The sequence below is a fragment of the Lissotriton vulgaris genome, chromosome 5, assembly GCF_964263255.1.
Source record: "Lissotriton vulgaris chromosome 5, aLisVul1.2, whole genome shotgun sequence".
In the NCBI taxonomy this organism is placed as follows: domain Eukaryota; kingdom Metazoa; phylum Chordata; class Amphibia; order Caudata; family Salamandridae; genus Lissotriton; species Lissotriton vulgaris.
In genome coordinates this window covers 1,758,591,513-1,758,613,845 of record NC_141693.1, presented here as the reverse complement: position 1 = coordinate 1,758,613,845, position 22,333 = coordinate 1,758,591,513, and positions in this window count along the sequence as shown.

Genomic DNA, 22,333 nt, shown 5'->3' with positions numbered 1-22,333 from the left:
GTAATATTTATACCTGACAGGTGCCGGGTTTGACGCAAGTTTGCTGGACATAAGACGTCAATAAAAGATGTCACTAGGAAGTGGCAGCTATCAGTTGCTCATTAGAGTTCTATTACTAATCAAAACATAGCAAGCGGGGATTTCCAGGTTTTGCTAAGTTTTTATCTTGTTGAAGAACTCGGAGTGTTATCTAGGAATATCAGATAGTGACTGCTGCTCTGTCATTGCACTAATTGGTTGCAAAGGAAGTAGCAGAGAGTCATGCTGGAATGTGGCTCTGTGGCTCTGCTCGTGTGAGGCCAGAGATGACTTTTCAGAAAATCGCACTTGAACGGTTATGCCAATATAGGGAATAAAGGGCTTTATAGCCGAATAGGGGCATAAGGTCACAGTATCGATCAGGAACCTAGATAAGCACATGACAATGTGCTTGAGACCAACGGATAATGTTTTCCCTCCTATCCTTGGTGAATGGGAATTACAGGCATCGAGCGCCTTTGGAAAGTCAGCCATGTACAGATTAAACAGGGTCGGTGCTTGTCAGCCATGTACAGATTAAACAGGGTCGGTGCAAGCACACAACCCTGTTTCAGTCTCTTTGTTGTGGGAACTTTCAAGAAGATGTGGGAAGATATGGGAATCGCCACCTAGTTTCACCTGCACCCAGGTATCTGTATGAAGAGGTTTGAGCATGTTTAAAATATGCTGTCGTATGCCCCATTGTGCCAATTTCTCCCACAGTCTTCCCCTCTCTACGTCATCGGAGGCAGCGCTGAAGTCGATGTAGCTTAAATGTAAAGGTAGTTTTGAAGCTTTGGCTGCATCGATTATTAATGAGACTGTAAGGATGTTAGTGGATGTGCTGGCCATTTTGCAGAAGCCGGTCTGATTCTGCGATATTATCGAATTCACCTCCGCCCAGTTTGTCTGCTCCTCTAGTATAGTGCCCGAGAAGTATTTTGCTTCATTGTCTATTAGAGCTACTAAGCGATAGTTGTTGGGCTCCGCTTTGTCACCTTTTTTATGGATTGGCATTGTTGTTGAGCCTTTCCATGATTCCGGCATTCTGTTTAGCCACTTCCAGAAATACAAATTGCAGGATGTCGGCCCAGTCTTCACTCTTCGCTTTAAACAGGGCAGGTGGAATTCCGTTCGGACCCAGAGCCCCTTCCTTCCTCCCTTTGGCTATCTGCTTTTTTATTAAGAGGGGTAGAGAGCGGTTATCTGTGCTTAGTGCTCTGCTTTCTTTGTGTGGCTGCTCCTGATCCCTCATCTCCGTTTTGCTTGCTCCAGCTTGTTCTCCAGATGTCCTACTATTGGCCAAGTGAGTTCCAGCACTGTCTGTTTGGTTGTTGAAGTGGATGGTAAGGAAATTTGCCCTATTTGCTGTGACCCAATGCCCTTATGGTGTGGGTGAATAATCCCGTTCACCGTCTTCCAGAAGCGGGCACTATTATTGCTGTTTTTATCATGTAGAAGTTTTGCCCAAAACACATTCTCGCACTAGCTGTTGTATTCCATTTCAGACTTTTTAATTTTGCCCTTTGCTCATTCAGGGAGGCTCATACAGTGGTGTTCTCTGGGAGTTGTGGAAATTTGAGAAATTGATGTACATAAACAGCGTTCATTATTCCATTTTCCCGCTCCTCTCCCTGTAAGCACCATGAATACCGTAAACTATTGACCGCATCACTCTGCCAGTAAAAGCCCGCACCCATATGTACATGACAGCCATTTTAGGCACCCTGGCCTTTTTCCTGCTCATTAGAATCACTGGCTTCCCTTCTGCGCGTATCTGAACCCCCCCTCCCTCTCTCACATGCGTAGACTATGAAACCCTCTCCCTCTGCGCGACCCTGCCCTGAAAGGCAACCCTCCTGCTTGACCCACGCAAACCCCCCATTCCCTCTTGGAGAGGCTCCCTTTGCCTTAGCTGACATAGCCCTCCCCAGCTGCACCTGACTGTCCCCGCTCTCTCACGCATAAGTCATAAGATCTCTCTCTCTCTGTGCGACTCTGTCCCTGTACACACCCTGGCTCCCCCTCCCTTCTCCCTCACACGGGCAAGTCATAAACCTTCTTCTTCTGCAAGACCCTGTCCTTGGGAGTCACGGCCGCGCCTGACCAGCACCTCCTCTCCTTTCATGAATAACCCATCTGTTAGTAAACCCTCCCTCCGCGATTGACTGTCCACACATGTCTGAGGTCATCGCCTAAGCCAGGAGATACTGTTTACTACTTATTGTATGGAATCACTCCTCTTCAAAGGACCCACTATTGATCCTGGGCACCCCACCCCCTGGGCTATGATCAGGCGCACACATCCTAAAAGTTGGCGGAACACTCAGCTGCGTGATTACCCTCCCCTCTTATCAGCAGGTCAAGGGTCCCTATTGTGAACATATGTGGGCTAGGATTGACACGAGGATCATGGGGATGTCCTTTCCGTGTTTCACAATGTCGCGATTGTAATGCTAAGTGTTTTGTAAGGTATAAAAGACGACGTTTCAGCTCACTTGTTAGAGCACCTCCTGAAAGACACTGTGTTTCGTGTCCGAAATGACAGGCTCTCCTCATGAGAAATAAATCCTGTTCTTGTGACTCCGGCTTCCAGCGCCCGTCTCTTTATTTTGGTAACTATTCAGAATGGGAACTAAGAGGCGACTTGCGCCAGCCATCCGGGCATCGATACTAGTATGGACTCACATTTTACAATTGGCGTCCCAACGCGGGGTCCATCAGTGACATGAGGTCCAGTAAGAGAGATCCAGACGATGAGGTGAATATCTAAATGATCGGAGTATACCTGCCTTGAGAGGGCCCTCGTCCGGCTGCCGATTGAACGAACTTCACCGATTCTGAACGGACCTCTCTCGAGTGACCTACTGTCCTGACTGGAATCCCACAGGAATACTGCATAGAGTAAGAGAACGATCGGGCGCTGGAAGGGGAAGACGAAGAACTATCCGCATGGTCCGGTCCGGGTAAGATTAAGTAGGGTGTTTTTACGCCTGATTGGTAGGGTGGTTCTATCCACCTGATTGATTGATTGATTGTATTGGAATCGGTATTTGAATACTGATATTGTTGTTATTGGTTCATTTAGCTTTGGATGCTACTTGAAATATTGGTTCTCTTCTTGAGAACGAGACATTCTCTGTTTGCAAACGGCGGTGAATAGGAACGTTCGCCCCTCTTTGCAGATAGAGAAGGGTAGGTAATGCAGACTTTTGTCCCCGTTGTAATCCGTCATGCCTACTTTTCTCCCCACTGATTGTTTGGAATCGATTAATAATCGATTGTTGCTCTTTGAGATCTTCCCTGTCTACAAACAGAGACGAGTAGAAATATTCTGTCTTCCTTTATGGATAGCGAAGGGCAGGTAATGCAGACGTTTGTCCCCGTTGTAATCCGTCATGCCTGTTTTTCTCCCCACTGATTGATTGGTTGCCTGGACATTGTTGTTCCAGGAATTGTTTCGTTTGAGGTATTTTCTATTTGCAAACAACGAGGAATAGAAATATTCTGTCTAGTCTTTGCAAGTAGTAAAGGGTAGGTTATGCCCCTTTGTGAATTCGTCAGTCCTACCCACTCCCCACTGATTGTTTATTTGGGGGGTAGCTCGCATGGTCCGTCCAGGAGGCTACCCTCATGGAGGACATATGCTCCCCACTCATGGGCCATTTAGTGGAAGTAGGCCATCTGGTCCGTCCAGGAGGCTACCCTAGTAAGTGGAAGTACATCGTTTGGTCTGTCCAGGATGATACCCTAATGAAGGAATATATGTTCCCCTTTTGATCGATAATCTCGTTCCACCCCGGACCATTTATTGGAGGTAACTCGTCTGGTCCGTCCAGGAGTACCCCTAATGAAAAGGACACATAAAAATATGAAGTGATCACCGTACCCTATTAACAAAGAAACTTTAGCTCGAAACACGCTAAGGAAAAGAAGAATAAAAATAAAAAGAAATCAGGCTAAGTCAGTAACCCCCTGATGAGCTTTTGACTTCACTAAAAATAAGAAACATTAGAAACAGTTCGTAATAAGAAATATAAAATGGCGAAAAATTTGACAGCAAGACAGCCACGAGGAAGCTAGGTTCCGCTGCCTACTCCTGCTCCAAACATGTCTGCCTCATTGCCCACCACGCCCAAATAACGGTCACATGAAATAGATACAAATCAATAGGTACCTACCCCCATTCCGGAAACTCCCGAAGTGCAACAGGTCCGCGGTTACGCCCATCCGGAAGGCGAGGCCTCGAGGCATGCGGGGCTCGCCTGGCCGCAGTCGGAAGGGGAGGCTGTGGGGCGGACGGCCCAGAAAACCGTGATGGCCTCTCCTTCTCTCCTCTTCTGCTGCCCTGCAGGCCACGGGGGGGGGGGCTGTCTTGCCTCAGCCACCGACCACCCCCCCTCTCTCTCTCTCGCCTGGTCCGGCCCGCAAAGAAGGCCGAAGCCAAAGCGAGGACGGCGGCGCTTACAGGTAGTCCCGCCACATGTCGACGCCTGGACAATTGCAGGTAGTCCCGCCACATGTCGACGCCTGGACAATCGCAAGTAGTCCCGCCACATGTCAACCCCTGGAGAGTTTCAGGTAATCCCGCCACATGTCAAAAGGGGGGGGGGGGCTGTCTTGCCTCAGCCACCGACCCCCCCCCCCATCTTCAATAGCCGGCACGGCCAATATCGAAGCGGCGGAGCCGAGGATCGGCGCGGGGTCGCTGGAAGGGGGAGGTGGCGCGAACGAGCCTCCCCCACCTCCCTCCAGGTGGAGGCTTCCAGCGACACCCCAACGCTCTTACTTAAAGAGGGTCCACATCGAAAAGCGGTCTTTTGCCCGGGACGGGCACACGCCCCATGCCTTCTCTCCTCAACTTTGAAGATTCTATGAGAGCCGGGGGGCCCCCCGACCCCTCTGCATGGGCGCCCCCGTCCCCCTCACTGGGACCCGCGACATCGACGCACTCCTGCCGGCGCCAGCCTCAGTTTGGAAATGGCTAAAAACACAGCCAAGGTACAGACTTGTTCAGTTCCGGTGGAACACCAGAATGACCCGGTAGGAAAATTGTTGCCGCCCTCCCCACTCTTTGACTGATGGTCCAAATTGTTAGACTGTTACCACATTGCGAAAAACTTTTTGAACTGCCAACGGAAGGTTCTGGTTCCAACCATGAGTCATTGGAGACATTCTGACTATACCGGAACCTGCCTGACCTCGCCCAAAATGGCGCCGATACACGAAACGAAACTTTCGAACTCCCTGTTCACCCGGATTGCTCGAATATTGATGCTCTGAGATATGTATGCATTTTTTGGACAATGAAAGTCGATAAGATGGATAGTGATTATGTGCTTAGAGAAAACAGCAATACAGATATCGATCATGTATTTGGACAATGAACTGATTTAGGGTGGGTACTAATTATGATTGGGAACAATGAATTGGTGTAATTTAGACAGTGAATGAGCATCTGGATAATGAATTAATGAATTAATTGAAAAACTGAATCCTTGACATGCATCATGCTTGCTCTGTAGTAAAGTTCGATACGATTTTATTGCACTGCCGCACTTTATGCAATGAACTGCCACCAACTTCGTTCTTCTTATGTACAGTTCCAATCTGCTCCGTGGCCGGTCCACTGGGTTGTAGGCCTGTATTTATACACCAGCACTTTTTATTAAAAGTATTTTTGAAAAAGAAAGCATAGTTGTAGCGGTTGCATTAATGAGTTTTGAATGTATTACTACTGTGAGCAACGAGAAAGTATGATGAAGGCTGAAGGTTAAAAAGGACCCGATATTTAGCAGCTACATTATGTGTCACAGGCAGCCGGAAAAGTGTTTTAGAAGCCTCAAAACGACACCACAGAAATGCCACCTAACCACCACCCTTACACACAACCAAAAGGGGTCGCGACCAAGTAACTCATGTAGATACGCAGATCGTCAATGATTATCTATCTGACATTACTGGTCCCTCTAGGCTTAAACGCCGAGATGGTAAAGAAATGCACTACGTGGAGATAGGTCGAGTATGTGGTAGGTAAAAACATTTTCGGATTACTGCATGCTGATGTGGTTTGAATGCTGCCCCCCCATCCCTTCTTTCTCCTCCCTTCTGCAGGTCGCGTTGGAACATCGGCTGAAGTATGGGAGAACGATGATCGAACCACCGACGAAAAAGGGAAGGAGGGAATATGAGCATAGTCCTTATGACGATAAGTTTTTAAAAGATGTAGACTTAAACATGACTGTTCCTCCTTAGAACATAGCGACTGGGAGGATGGACTGACATAGAGACTTGACGGGTACTGCATGACGAAAATTGACTCGAAATAACACGTTAGAGAATGTAACTAGACGTTTGACTAGGTAGGGACAGGACAAAAGAAAAGTGCACGGGTAAGGGTTACCAAGACTGCACCCGTCTGGGAAGTTAGAAATGTTGCTGATGTTCAAAATGTACTGCCCCCCCCCCTTCTCACACTCTTATAGATCTAGCCAAGGTGCCCGACTGTTCCCCCGATCAATACTTGCCGTTGCATCAGCCTGGAGAACTTCCCACCAAAGGAAGGAACTGAAAAATGGTTTAAGATCCAACCATGGGTAAATAGCGCGACCAGGTTCATTTCTGATCGACTAACCGAGGTGTAAGTATTGGCAATTGAGAACGCTCGGAGAGATAACAAGCGAGAGGGAAAAGGAGGGAAAGGTAAAAAGAGCTAAGCACGTAGGTAAATAGGACAGTAAAGATACGAAGGATATGAAAAAAATATATAGACCTTGTTGGCCAACTGTTGTTTTCTGTTTTGTTGTGAATGTCTTATATATGTAATTCAGGTACTGTCTTCCTTCGTCTGAGTTTGTGTGTGTGTGTACTGTAGGGGTTTATGTTCTTTCTTTGTTTGCGTCTCTCCGTTACCTGACCCCCTACTGTTCTGTGTTGTGAATGCACTAAATGACCTATTTTTGTACACGTCTCTCCCTTTCTCTATCTCTCTCCCTCACTCTGTCTCTCTCTCTCTCTACATGTCATACGTGTACCAAATGGCTCGTTTAGATTGCGGACGACTCTCACTCTCTATGAGAGTCTCCCTATTTCCTCTTCCTTTTTATGGTAAAATCGTGCCTCGCTGGCACCAGTCTGATTGGATACTTATTGAACGCGAAGGTGTTCAGCGAAATTGACAGAAACTAAAATGATTGTACCTCGCCATGCTACTACCTCTCCTTTCTACAAAATGAATGAACTCGAATTGGCTAAGAAAGAAAGGACAGGTAAGACGACTACGGCCCCCAAATCTGGCCCTCTTAAAAGGGGAACTATATGTCAATGGCACCCTATTTTTATTGTTGTTAGAAACAAGCGTCAATGTCTAGATTGACCCCCAATGCCCAGATTGTCCCACTCCTTTTGCACCCAAGCGCTAATGCCCGAAGCATCCCCGCCCCATTTGATTGACCCCAGCTGCTGTCCCGGATATAAACATGATGACCATGAGTAACCGTCGTCCCTCGAGAAAAACCTGTTTTACGTGACTCTCGATGATAGCGCCCCCGCCCTGTTTGAAAAGGTTAGCCAGCCTTGAAGGGAAATGTTAGACTGTTAAAGGCTTGGGTTTGAAAGGCAAGTCTCCACTGGAAGTTCCAGAATGTTGTAATTGATGAAATGCGCAGTTGATGGGAAAAATATTTCTATACATTTATGTCATGAATAGACGATGAATACACTTGGCATGAACACAGTAGGAATGTTGACATATGCACTGCTTGGTAATAGACCTCTGACTGTGACCGATGAGCGTATCTCCCAAGTGCGTAGGATTGAGGGAGGAATTCACCTGCATAAATGACTTCTTCTGTCAGTTCTCTAAAAGCTTTTTTTGTACCTATTCAAAGATTTGCGATCACCGGAGGAGAAGGGTCGGACGTGCCTGGCTGCAGATCTTGAGACACATGTGACCTCGACCAAAGGTGGAGCTGCAGAGCAACAAGATGCGGGACGAGACAGCAATTTCAAACGTGGAAAATGAAACTTGACGGGCTGCCCTGAAGCCCTCCGTCTGCTAACCCACGTGTGCCTGGAGTCTCCGTCCCCCTTCTTTGGGCCCGATTGATGGGCCTGCCTGCTTGTTATCCTTTGCTCCCCTGGTCCCTTTTGTGTGTCCCAGGAACTCTGACCCAACTCCGCTCTCTCTCCTATCGACTATTTGAACCACACCCACCTTCTTTTCCATGTGACTTCACGCCAAAAGGAACGGCATTCAAGTGGAAAAAGGGTGTTGCCACGGAAATATAGGTGCCGAGCATAAGGCGCCACTAAAAGGACTGGTTAGGGAACAGGACTGTGGTCTAACAGCAGAGGACAGACCGCACCTTGCAACGCGAAAGGTTGAATACGAGCTGGACCTATAGCTCCACCGCCGGTGCTCAACAGCGCCAACGAGAGGATACGGACTAGAGCCTACCAGTGATGGCTCACTTCTAAAAAGACACTGTGACGAAGAGATCCTGTGTATTGAACTGAATTCCGCCCTCGACTACTTGGTCGAAATGTTCATTGGTCGCATTTTTTAAGTCAGATACATTTATGCTATGTAGTGCGTTTGAATGTTAGGAACTCGACAAATGCAATTTCCTATGTGCTGCATCCTGCCAATCACATTGACTGTCCATGATTATATGTCAAATGTTAATATTGACAAATGCTAATTCTTCAACCACGCCTGTGTATTTTTGTACCCCCATCAACTACAAAAATGAACTCTGTAATGTAAAAAGGGGCGACTGTGGAAATCTGAGAAATTGATGTACATAAACAGCGTTCATTATTCCATTTTCCCGCTCCTCTCCCTGTAAGCACCATGAATACCGTAAACTATTGACCGCATCACTCTGCCAGTAAAAGCCCGCACCCATATGTACATGACAGCCATTTTAGGCACCCTGGCCTTTTTCCTGCTCATTAGAATCACCGGCTTCCCTTCTGCGCGTATCTGAACCCCCCCTCCCTCTCTCACATGCGTAGACTATGAAACCCTCTCCCTCTGCGCGACCCTGCCCTGAAAGGCAACCCTCCTGCTTGACCCACGCAAACCCCCCATTCCCTCTTGGAGAGGCTCCCTTTGCCTTAGCTGACATAGCCCTCCCCAGCTGCACCTGACTGTCCCCGCTCTCTCACGCATAAGTCATAAGATCTCTCTCTCTCTGTGCGACTCTGTCCCTGTACACACCCTGGCTCCTCCTCCCTTCTCCCTCACACGGGCAAGTCATAAACCTTCTTCTTCTGCAAGACCCTGTCCTTGGGAGTCACGGCCGCGCCTGACCAGCACCTCCTCTCCTTTCATGAATAACCCATCTGTTAGTAAACCCTCCCTCCGCGATTGACTGTCCACACATGTCTGAGGTCATCGCCTAAGCCAGGAGATACTGTTTACTACTTATTGTATGGAATCACTCCTCTTCAAAGGACCCACTATTGATCCTGGGCACCCCACCCCCTGGGCTATGATCAGGCGCACACATCCTAAAAGTTGGCGGAACACTCAGCTGCGTGATTACCCTCCCCTCTTATCAGCAGGTCAAGGGTCCCTATTGTGAACATATGTGGGGTAGGATTGACACGAGGATCATGGGGATGTCCTTTCCGTGTTTCACAATGTCGCGATTGTAATGCTAAGTGTTTTGTAAGGTATAAAAGACGACGTTTCAGCTCACTTGTTAGAGCACCTCCCGAAAGACACTGTGTTTCGTGTCCGAAATGACAGGCTCTCCTCATGAGAAATAAATCCTGTTCTTGTGACTCCGGCTTCCAGCGCCCGTCTCTTTATTTTGGTAACTATTCAGAATGGGAACTAAGAGGCGACTTGCACCAGCCATCCGGGCATCGATACTAGTATGGACTCACATTTTACAGAGTCTTCTCAGGCTTGCAAAGGTATAGTCCAGTAGTATGGAGCTTGTTGTAGGGGAATAGTAAGAGTCAATTGTTCAATTAGTATTTATTTAGTAAGAGTCAACTGGTGGAGTATCGTCAGAGAATCTTCCATTTAAGGCTTGAAGATTCTGATGTTCTAGATCTGCAAATAGGCAACTGTTGCAGTACTTCTTCTTTCTGTGCGGTGGATGACTTTGTATAGAGATATTGTGAATTCCGTTTTGTATAGCTACTTCCTCTCCTTGTGACGAACCTATGAGATACTGGTTTAGGTCCTCTGTCAAAATGAAGATCTGGTTTTTCATCACTGTAGCATACTTTGCTAGTTGATTTGCAAGTGATGTGGAGTCTTTCGCTTTACGTTTGGGGTGGACGTACGAATTAATCAGGCACACCTCCATTTCTTCGCCCTCGATGAGGATTGAGATTGTGACTGCTAATATTGCGTTTGACGTTGAATCCATAAGAGTTGAAGAAGGTATCCTTGTTGTAGAGACATAGGTTGCCAGCCCGCCAGAGCAGCGGCTAAATCTGCCCATCCTTATTGCTGGACTGGCAAAGCAGGTGTAGCCCTCATTATTCTGGGAAGCCGAGAGCCAGGTTTCCTGTAGGAAAATTATATTAAAAGTTGTTACATACGACAGGAAATCTGGGCCCTCAATTTTAGTTGCTAATCCATTTATGTTCCACAAGCATAATCTGAGAAGGGATTCCTTTGCTCTGCTATGGCTTCTGTCTCACCGATCTCGTCAGTGCTCCTCTGTGCGTAAGATTATAGTACGCAATATTGATTCCTTGTTCAAACCTTGGCTTGTTCTAACAGCTGCCCGTGGAGCCTTTTCTTGTTGGTCCCAGTCCGTGTTGGTGCTCTGTTGACGGGATCTACCCCGTGCTCCTCTGAGTACACAGTTTAAGTGTGGTTGGTGAATTTTCGGTTCTGGGCGTATATCACTTAGTAATGGCGATGGATAAGATGGTTTTTGGAAGGGGGCAATATCAATGCCCCAGCTTTGAAATATGCCCAATTCGGCTAAGATTGCCTGTGCAGTTTTGCTTTTGGTCCACGTTGTTTTTGTGGCCTCTGGACATTGTGAGTTGGTGGTCTGTATGAACTCTATAGAGAGTAGGTCCGTTGACCTTATGCCAGCAATATTAGCTATTGACGCAGTTAGTCTTAAGATGTTACCTTGGTTTAGTATGTCCTGAGAGCCCTTGGAGGTGAGGACGCCTGACGCACTGACCAGACGCTGTCATCGTCCTCGCAGAGAATCCAGCTCCAGTGTTTCTGACTACCCATGCGGGGTGTTAGAGATCGAGACCCGGAAAGAGATTCCAACCTCACTCATTCTAAGGTATGGAGCAGACTAGAACCTAGAAGGACTTTTGGAAAATCTTGGCAACACCAATCTAAACTATAGCCAAACTAGACTATAGACAAACAGCACCTACTTCTTACCTCGTACTACACTTAGGTTAGGTTAACTGGGGTAGAACTCGCTAGAAGCACCAGATGAATATTCACATTTTAGCCTGTGTTATTTATGTATACATTTTTATGAATATATGTCATAGCTACAAACCATGCTATTGCAGTATTATTTTATCTTACTGCTAACGCTGTACGTATTATACATCGCATTTTATCTTCCGATTGTAGCAGTTCATATCTCTTGCACAAGAAATAAGACTGTTAAATAAACCCTTTTTATTCTATCTTTTTCTGTGAAACTCTGTAGAAACGAAGCATGCACGATTGACTGAGTGAAACTGTTATCTATTGTTCCCACGATTCTGCGATTGTTCCGATTCTAAGGGAAACAAAGTTGTCATGTTTATGCGGGTGTCAGAAACTAATCCCTTCTTGCTTATTCGAGAAGTTTCTAGTGACCTCTGAATTAGCTGGCACACACAAGTAATTAAGTTTAATGTACTCGATAGAGACATACTGACCTCAGTCCTATGTCAAAACTATAGTGTATATTATTCCAATGCACAGAGCATATCAGGTATATAGGAACTACACTACAGTAGAGATGCAGCACATCAATAACCAAAAAAACAAGGTTGTGATTCTTGCCTTAATTTTCTTGTTTCTCTCCTGTTTCTCTCTCTTTTTTTGTAAGGTTTCACATATATGCAGTGAAAACAGCCAATGCATTTCATCCATGAAATGGATTTCTTTAGGGCGGGTGTAATCACAGAAGAATTTTAGCCCAATACAGACATCACGGTACACTTTCAAGTTGGACCTCCACGGTGGTATAAATCATCAGTATTCAGTATTATACATCAGAAAAAGTTATCAACCATTGTCGTCCACAACACTGCAAAAATAACAACCCAAGTGGAGTTGTGATGACAATGGAATAGAATATTGGGCCAGTAAGCCATGTGAAGCAAAATAGCTGTACAGAGGTCCAGCGTGAGTGATGATCCTTGATGGATAGTTTTTCTGAGAAGATTCCAAACATCTTTGTTGAAGGACACAGAAAGTGTAATCTATCTAAGAAATTTAGGAGCTCCATTTCTTTATTTAGGTCAGGTGTTTCTGTTCCCTTCTGGGAAAAGAAGCCACATTAGAAATCATATAGAAGGTCATTGTTTTCTGATGTACCGAAATGTGTCCATTGACCACTGCTTTAAAAATTTTGCTTGGATATTGGAGGAACTTCTTCCTTTGTTTTGAAAGCTGACCTGGAGATTCATTTTCTAGACTTAAATTGGTTAAGGATACTTTAATTGCAGTTAGTTACTCTGGGCGGCTCAACCTTCACAAGACACAGTGGGGGATATGTACAATATCTGCCGCTAACTAACGCTAACGCTAGCTAGCAGCAGTTTTCTTAACGCGGCCTATCGCCAAAAACTATCGCCCTGTTAGCGATGTATTTACAACGCGTTGCTACATGGTGATAGTTCCAGGTAGCTGCGGTGAAAACTGCAGTTAACACTAGCGTGAAGGCGATACAAATTCTGGCGTTAGCAGGTAAAAACTGACAAAAGGCCAATTTAGAGGCAAAAACAGCCTATAAGTCCACCCCTAATGAAAAATAGGAAACAAAACCAATGAAATGCAGATTGGAGCAGCCAGGGCCAAGTGCAGCACATATTAACAACCCCCAACCCCCCAACAGCCAGGATGACAAGCCAAAGTCCCAGGGGAAAAGGAAATCCAGGGCTACAATCATGAAAAGAGGCGCATCGCTGGGCAAAACCAGTGATGCATCACTTATCATTGCACACTCCTTGCAACACCATGGCATCCAAAACCTTGTAAGCGCGGACAGTCCCCGGGGCCCAAAGGCCTCGCTGGGCCTGCATCTGGGCCCCGGAGTTGGATGCTGGGGTGCTGTGGAGTTGCTGGCATGCAGTGGTAGACATTGATGCGTTGGCGATCACCCTTACCTGGTGGTGAAGTCTCCCAGGCCGCATGGAGACACGTTGCTGATCTGTGTGAGAAGACCGCCTGATGCCCCTAGGAGCTGTGAACAGTAGAGGTGCTCCTGTGCACCAACGTTGGGAGGTCTGCATTGCATACCACGCACCTCCACTACACTGGGGTGCATGGAGGAGATAACCAATGGTTGGCCACGCCTCTCTGTATCACAAGCCGGAGGAAGTTACACTACCCGAATGCTGGGGAGGGTGAGGCCCCTGAGCTGCGACGAACTTGTGTGGCAGGAGCGCTGCAACTTCCAGCCAAAGGGGGCCTGTTGCATCACCTGCATCTGGAGGTTCCCCAGCGGACTTGGTGTTGACTTCTGTACCCTGGCTTGTGAAATCCAGCCTGGTTAAAGCTCCTGCTGGCTGAGTCACAGATTTGGAGAGAGTGCAGCCGATTGCGCCACTGTGTCAATGCCAGGTGAGGAGAAGGTGGGACACATAGCGGAGGTGGCCCAGGGGTTGAGTCGGGCCCAGACCTAGCACCTGTGGGTGACGCACCCCTAGTGGCGGTTTATCTGTCGTGGTAAAAGAGCATTGTCCCACGGCTTTCAAGCAGTGCAAGAAGAAGAAAAATAATAACATGATGATAACTTTCTGATGTACTCATGCTGTTTCCTTTGTGGGTGGGAGGGAGGGTGGGGCTGCCCTACCCATGGAGCAAGGCAGAGGTGGAGTGGTATGGCCAATCAAGTGCTCAATGACTGTTTGGTTGGCCCTCTCAGGGCACCCAAAGCATTCATGCGCACTTCCCTGTTCCCAACGCAGGCTGCATTACAGCCTGCATGGAGAACATGCCCACCCCTCCAGCCCCTAGCTGAACACCTTGTCACAGCACTCAAGAACAATCACAGCACCACATTGCAGCGTTGTGATTGGCTTAGGGGAGCGAGCCTGGCTGACTTCTTCATGTTCCTGGAAGCAGACTCAGGAAAGCAGAACAGAAGACGCAGGACCCAGCCTCGAGGTAAGATTTATTTAAAATAATATTTACAACCCCCGCTCACCTACCGCATTTCCACCCCCTTCAGTGTCCTTTCAAGTGTTTCTCGCATCCCAGCTGTCCAGTTCCCCCTGCAGCACTACTCAATGGAGACCACTGGTGTGCCAAAGGCAAGCCATAGGCAAGCCCATCTGTGTCAGCCCACCCTTGGACTGCGCCCAGCACCAAGGACCCTTCCTCTTAGACACTCCACCGCTACGACGCCAGCACCATCTTCGACATGAACCCTGGATACCACACTGTCTGCCATCTAGCAACACTGTAGAATTCTCTTGAACTTTGCGCCTGTCAAAACTACAAATGCACCTTGGCCGCCCAACAGCGCACCTGCCCGGCTCAACTGCATCCTCCTCAATGTGCGGTCCCTCCACAAACACGCAACTGAAATCTGGGACCTCCTTGACGCCACCTCTTCAGACATCGCATTCTTCATGGAAACCTGGACCAACCTCTGCTCTGGACCGGACATTGCCATTGCCATCCATGACGGCTACTAAATCAACCGCAAGGACTACCCGACCGTCCAGGAGGAGGCATTGCCATTGTCTACAAAAGCACACTCAAACTGACCACGCACTCTAATGACCCAACCGTGACCATGGAACACATCCACTTCCATATCTTGACCAACCCCAATGCCATCCTCTGCAGCACCGTCATCTACAGGCCCCCCGGGCCATGGACCCCCATTCACCGATGCCATTGTAGACCTCATTGCACCCCAGGCTCTTCCATCCACTGACTACATCCTACTCGGAGGCCTCAAGTTCCACCTGGACAACCCCGGTGACCAGGACACCACCTCCCTCCTGGAGAACCTTGCCAACATCAGACTCAAGCAGCTAGTCACAGCACAAACCCACATAGCCAGACACACGCTCTAGCACGTCTTCTCCACCAGCGGGAACTTCAACTACAACCACACCACCGGACTCTCCTGTACCGACCACCATTGTATACATCATGTCTTCACCATGCCCACCGTACACCACCGCCATCATCGCCCCCCTTGCAGTTGAATCAAGGCCACCGAAGAACTTCTCCTCAGCTCCCTCAGCACCACCACTTTGCCAACACTTACAGACGACAACATCGCAGCGCGCAGCCTCCACCGATAGATCGCCAACTGCGCAGACCCCCTGGCACCCCTCAAGAAAAGACCAGGCAAACAACACACCGAGAAGGCCAACTGGTTCACTCCCGCCCTCCACTAGTCCAGGCGCCCTGCAGACGCCTTGAAAAGTGATGGATTGCAAAAACAACAAGTGATGGACCGAATGTGGATCAATGTCACACATTCCCCCAGTCAAAAGATCTGGGCCCAAATCCATCGTTTTTTTGCACTCCACACCACCCTGGGTTAGACAATGGCGATATTGCAAACTCGCTATAAGTGTACTGGGGATGCCCAGACGTGGGTCCCAGGCACTCCACACCACTGGAGTCAAGCTAGCCGGGCTGATGAGAGGTGTTACCTCGAAACCGGTCCGGTCCTCGGATGCTTGATTCCGTTCTGGGAAGGACATGGCTTTTGTAGTTCGGACTGGACTGTTCCCATGGGGCACAGGGTCAGAGCTGATTTGCATATCGCCATTGTCTAACCCAGGGTGGTGTGGAGTGCAAAAAAACGATGGATTAGGACCCAGATCTTTTGACTGGGTTGAATGTGTGACATTGATCCTCATTCGGTCCATCACCTGTTGTTTTTGCAAACTCGCTATAAGTGTACTGGGGATGCCCAGACGTGGGTCCCAGGCACTCCACACCACTGGAGTCAAGCTAGCCGGGCTGATGAGAGGTGTTACCTCGAAACCGGTCCGGTCCTCGGATGCTTGATTCCGTTCTGGGAAGGACATGGCTTTTGTAGTTCGGACTGGACTGTTCCCATGGGGCACAGGGTCAGAGCTGATTTGCATATCGCCATTGTCTAACCCAGGGTGGTGTGGAGTGCAAAAAAACGATGGATTAGGACCCAGATCTTTTGACTGGGTTGAATGTGTGACATTGATCCTCATTCGGTCCATCACCTGTTGTTTTTGCAAACTCGCTATAAGTGTACTGGGGATGCCCAGACGTGGGTCCCAGGCACTCCACACCACTGGAGTCAAGCTAGCCGGGCTGATGAGAGGTGTTACCTCGAAACCGGTCCGGTCCTCGGATGCTTGATTCCGTTCTGGGAAGGACATGGCTTTTGTAGTTCGGACTGGACTGTTCCCATGGGGCACAGGGTCAGAGCTGATTTGCATATCGCCATTGTCTAACCCAGGGTGGTGTGGAGTGCAAAAAACGATGGATTAGGACCCAGATCTTTTGACTGGGTTGAATGTGTGACATTGATCCTCATTCGGTCCATCACCTGTTGTTTTTGCAAACTTGAAAAGTGATGGAGCCACAACATCAATCAACTCCGCAACACAGGCACCCTTGCACCATGCGCAAGAGTGCCTGCATTGGCGCACAGCAGCAATTGTGCGCCAAGGTAGGGGAAAAAGACAGGGAACTTATTCATGAGCCCCTACTGGCAGTTTCACCCCACCATTGCATCATTTTCTTGACGTACTTGCAGCATGATTCTTGAAGCACGTTGCGCCGTATTTGCAAAGTGCCGCATCTAGGCACATGCGTGACCTTGTGACGCCCTGTACACATAATACCTTCATAAGGTATAATGTATCCCGGGTGGGTGTTCCCACGCAACAAAGCCTTGTAGGAGTGGCACAGTGAAGTCCATCAGATTTCACTGCGACAATCCTAGGACGCACTGCGTCAGTACCTTACGCATGCCTCTTGGCAGGCGTAAGGGGGATGCAGTGCCACAGGTATAGGCTGGCCCCATGCATTGCTGGAGTTACATCATGCTTGTGACACAACTGCAGCAATGCGTGACTTTAGCGCTGACAGATACGTCAGGATTCCAGGCATATCTGTGATTAATTGTGACATGGACCTCTGTACAGTGAATACAGCGCATCCATGGTGTCTCAAAAAGGGCGCAGGGAAAAGTGTTGCAACGCTGTTTTGTCACAGCGATGCAATACTTTTCATGAATGAGGCCCAGGAATGTACCTTATGTTATTGATGGTGCGCATTCCTGCCCTGAGTTTTGTCGCAGGACAACACACTAACATTCCTTGCAGCGCTGTCCAGCACCTGAACCTTCTGAAAGAGGCACCAAATGTTTGCACCAATTTTAAGACCAGCTATTTTCTAAAAACCTACCTTTAACTTCAGTTAGAGGTAGTTCTATTGGTTTTGCACCATACAAGGAACTCCTTGTAAATATCGTGAAGTGGAGTTAGCGGCATTTTTTGCACGGGAACGCCTACCTTGCATCTAATTTTTGTTAACTGCCGCTAACAGAAGTGGCAATCTTAAAACTGCTGCTAACTGAGGTTAGCAACAACTTGTAAATAAGGTGATAAAAAACATAGCCGCAGTAACGTCAAAATATTTATGCAACAGAGGTTGTGAAGTCATTGTGCATATGCCCCAGAGAGACTTTGATAAATCCTTAACCAATCAAAGCCCTCCAATAAATATCTGCTTACAGTACTGAATTTGTTTTTTTTATTTAATTCTCCACTGGAGCTTGCAGAACCCTAATGAGGATACGGTTTCTGAGGTTTCCTTCTGAACTTGGCCCATTCTGCAGGTTTCTGGTTTTGCTGTGCTCAGTTGTTTGTAGACCTACATATGGGCATTTTCAAACAACATCCACATACCATCACACTGCATTGATTCTGCGAATCATGTGACTAGGAGAATGTGAAAGCCACTGCACATTTTGAGAATTCTGTCAAAACACATCTGACTTCTGCCTGTATCCAGTCTTGGCACCTAGCTGGTTTGTCATCTTTCTGATATGGCGCAGAGCGATGCGTTGACATTGATGGCTGTCCTGCTGATGAAACCTGAAAACTGACTCTTCTTGACAAATGACAAAGTTCATTGGGTCCAAATGGATTATGAATTCACCCACTGTAGGCTTAATGACTTTTAATTCCAAATTACTTGGACTGGAACACGGTGAAGGAAAGTTTGCTGGCATTTAAAGGGCTTTATATGAGTCACTTCACCAGGTCACCTCTGCCCTAGATGTGTGGATGACTGCATAGCTCTTGGGTATGATTCCCAGTGACTCATCCCTTTGATGGACAGGTGGATTGCAGGTTGTGAAATGCTAGTTTGTTGCTCTGACTGTAACTTGGTTGCGCCCAAGAGATCTGTTTTCTGCGACGAGTTGTGATCTAGCAGCGGCCATCGCTTGGCAGAATTATTTTGAGGAGAACAGCGTAGAGCAAAGGGATAATTCAGTTATCTCTCTGGCATGATCGCCGTATTCATTTTTCTGTGGTTCCGTGTCAATAAAAAAGGAGTACCGATGACGTCAATATAGCATGGGTAACCACACGGAGAGGAAAAACTTAAAGATGATCAGAGATACAGTGTCATGGCAGAAAACATAAATAACAGTGGAAAATCCAATAGGTCTGGCCTTTGTCAGCTGGTGCAATTGTTATTATTTTATTTATTGTACGCATAGTCTACAAAAAATATTGGAAAACATTTTTTTAATGTGCTTTTTAAACATTGCAACCATATGCTGAAAGTGAATATTTGTAATTAAAAATTAATTATCATTGCTTGTCATTTAAATGGGGCTGTTTGGGTGCTTCCTATCGGTCAGGTGTACTTAGAACAGTTGCAGATCCATTTTAAGTTTAAATGCACATCACAGGAAAAATAATTCTTACTGGCACATAAAAAGTTACATCTGTCTTTTCATTACTGTACCCTGAAGGCACAGCTAAAGCACACAAGATGTCTAAAAAAATAAAAGAATAAATAATGGGAAAAATCGTTGGCAAAAAAAGTATGGGCAGTCCAGCACTGGCACTGGAGGAAGTATGCCATTGCTTGCAATGCAAAAAACGAATTACTAAAATGTGCTGAACAATTGCCCCACTATGGTGGGAGGAAGGAAAATGTGGATGCCAGTAGAACGCAAGGAAGAAAAGGGCTGATTTAAGGCCTTTCTATGTCTGAATATATACACGTTTTATTTATGGGTTTTTTAAATAAAAAAAGACTTTGTTAATATTCTAAAGCTGTCAATAAGACAGACCCAACAACATGTGTGAGTGTGACACAGCAAAGAAGTGGAAGAGTTTATACACGTAATTCCCTGTTTGTGTAAAAGCTGAATGGTGGACACAGCATGGACTGACGCCACACGAGAGGCTTGGGGTGGATCAAGGTGGTGTTACTCATTCATACCACCTCACTAACATTGAAACACTTGATTTGTATCAACTAGTCACCAAGCCCACGCCCTTAATGCTGTATACATATCACATGTTGGCTCTTTTTCTTTTAATATTTTCATCAGCATACTCCTAAACACCTTTGCTTCCATACCTGTCCTATCAGCCTAGCTCACTTCTTCAAAACCCCTTACCTGCTGAGAAGACTGTGTTAAAACTGGTCTGAGAAATGGATGCAAGCAGGTTGGATATTAATTAGTATGGTTTGTCGGGCAGGCATAAGCACTTACAAACGACAAACCAATTTTGCTAAAGCTCGGACAAAAGCATCTCAAAATCCATGTCAGTGAAAAGGGTGGCTTTATTTTCTACAGCATCCTTTTTTGGTCGAGCCCACTAGTATGTGCATGCACTGTCTCTTGTGAAGCATATTGTGGCTTATCAAGAACATAGAGGGGCTTGGAGCCCATCTATTGCTTACAATTGGTAAGCTTTCCTATCACTCTCATTTGCCTGCTTCTCGTTTGTGTCACAGCTTGTCAATCTTGTATTTGTCATTTCCATGGAACATTGCCTTTTTACTATCTCTTTCATTGGCTGGTATCTCTGCTTCCACTGTTTGCTTTTGAAGTACTACTTTTTTCTTTTGTGTGAAGCACTGAACGAGAGCGAGTGTATTTTTGAGCGGTCTCTCTTGTGGACTTCTCTCAACTTCACTCGTGTTGCTCTCTGTGCACCTCTGTTTCCCTGCTACTCTACCTATTGCGCCCACACGTGTGCTTCTCCCCAATGCCTCGCGGCCCTATCTGTGTTGCTGTCCTTCGTCCTCCTTCTCTTTTCCCATAGCTTCTTCCCACCACCCATGCATTTCGAGTTAGTTTTTATAAACTACAGTGATGCTTGCCTATTCCTCATGCCATATCCATGTTGCTTTTGCTGATTAAGCTTCCCTCCCATCACCCATGTTGCTTCTGTGTTCTCCCGTCCTCCCCAAGGTTCTTCTGCCCTGTTGCATCCATTCTCTCCCGGCCCCTTTGGCTCCCTTTGTAAACAAAAATGCGTTCTCATATTTTCTTTTCAGTTACCGGCCCATCTCAGATCGTTAACAAAAAAAACAGCAACATCATTTTGTTGGGGAGCACACATGTGCTGTGCGTGCCTACAAAATGACATGGGCAGCAGTGTATTTGTTTTTAATTAGCCACACTGCACAGTATCTGTGATGCTGTATACCATGGCTAAAAACCATTGGCTACACCAATAGCTCACAAAGGTGAGACCTATTGGTTTTGCCAATGCTTGGTTCAGATGCTTTTCTACAATTTCAGTTGTGAATTAGTTCCTCACACATCCCAATGGAAGTAGACACGCCTTTGGCAAGATGGCGGCCGCAACTGTGGCCGAGTGAGGTGCTATTCCTGTGCTCCCGTACCGCCTTCCTACCTGAGATGCTCACACGCTGGTTTCTTCTTTGACCGCGTCGGATTCCGCGCTCCATGGTTTGTCGGGCGGTTGATTGAAGTCCGTAGGTGCCGTTTTGCCCGGAGCCCCGGAGGTGAAGGTGGAGGTGATCTGGTCGCGGCTCCTGTGCTGACCCGGAGTGCTGACCCGGAGTGCAGACCCGGAGTGCATTACTGCAGCTGTCGATACAAACGCCATAGACGCTACATAGCGGAGCATCCAACTGCATTTTTCTGTGAGTGCTGCAAGCTGTATCAAACGGGTACGAGAGGAATTATAGGAGCCTTATTTTCTCACAATACTTTACTGTCTCTTTAACTTGCCGGCATTGAAGATCCACGTTTTCGACTTCGAGTTTAGACGTACTTTGCTGCTTGCCCTCTCAAAATTCCGCAGACTTCCCTAAGGGATACAATACCGCTCTACAACAGGCAACGCTGAAAGTCAGCGAAAACAGCGAAAACAAATAAGCTAGTCTGGTGCATTCTGGGACCAGTAGTTTTTTCATTTAAAGCGTTTCATTACTGTCGATAGATGTTGCATAAGGAAGTGGCATATTAGAGACTTGGCAACAAACTTTAAGGAAGGAACACTCAGCTTTGATTTAACGCTTAGCCTATAAGATGGCGCCAAAGGGCAGGGGTTCTGCCAGGAACAAGGGAGTGGCAGCAGTTGAATTGCGAGTTGGGGCATTAGCGTCTGGAGAACTAAATCTGGCGTCTACAAGCTCTACAAGTGTTACAAGTGCTACTAGCATTCATCCTAAGGCTAAGGGGAGTGCTACAAAGTTTAAGGCTGGAGGGGCTACCAGTAAGCAAGTGGAGAGTACAGCGCCTGAAGATACGGTTCTAGCCTCAAGTAACCAATCATTGGCGGCGCAACGTGCCCTAGGAGACATCCAAAGTCAATATCGCGACTCAGCGGCACACCAGCCTCTGGCTCAAGAGATACCTGTCAAGCAGAAGACTGTTGCAGCTATATTTGATAAAAGGCGAACGGTGAAGACCAAAGAGACCACAGTGGTTGCAGCAACGCCACCAAACAAAACAAACGATCCTCTTCAGAAGGAATCAGAAACGATGCTAGATTCAGTTTACAAAATTGGCGAACTTGAATCTGATGGAAAATTCTATTCTATGTCAGATTTAACGAGCTTGTCAGATAAGGAGCATGAGTTAGATAGCTCCAGTAATCTGGGGGATTGGGGGGATTTACCAGA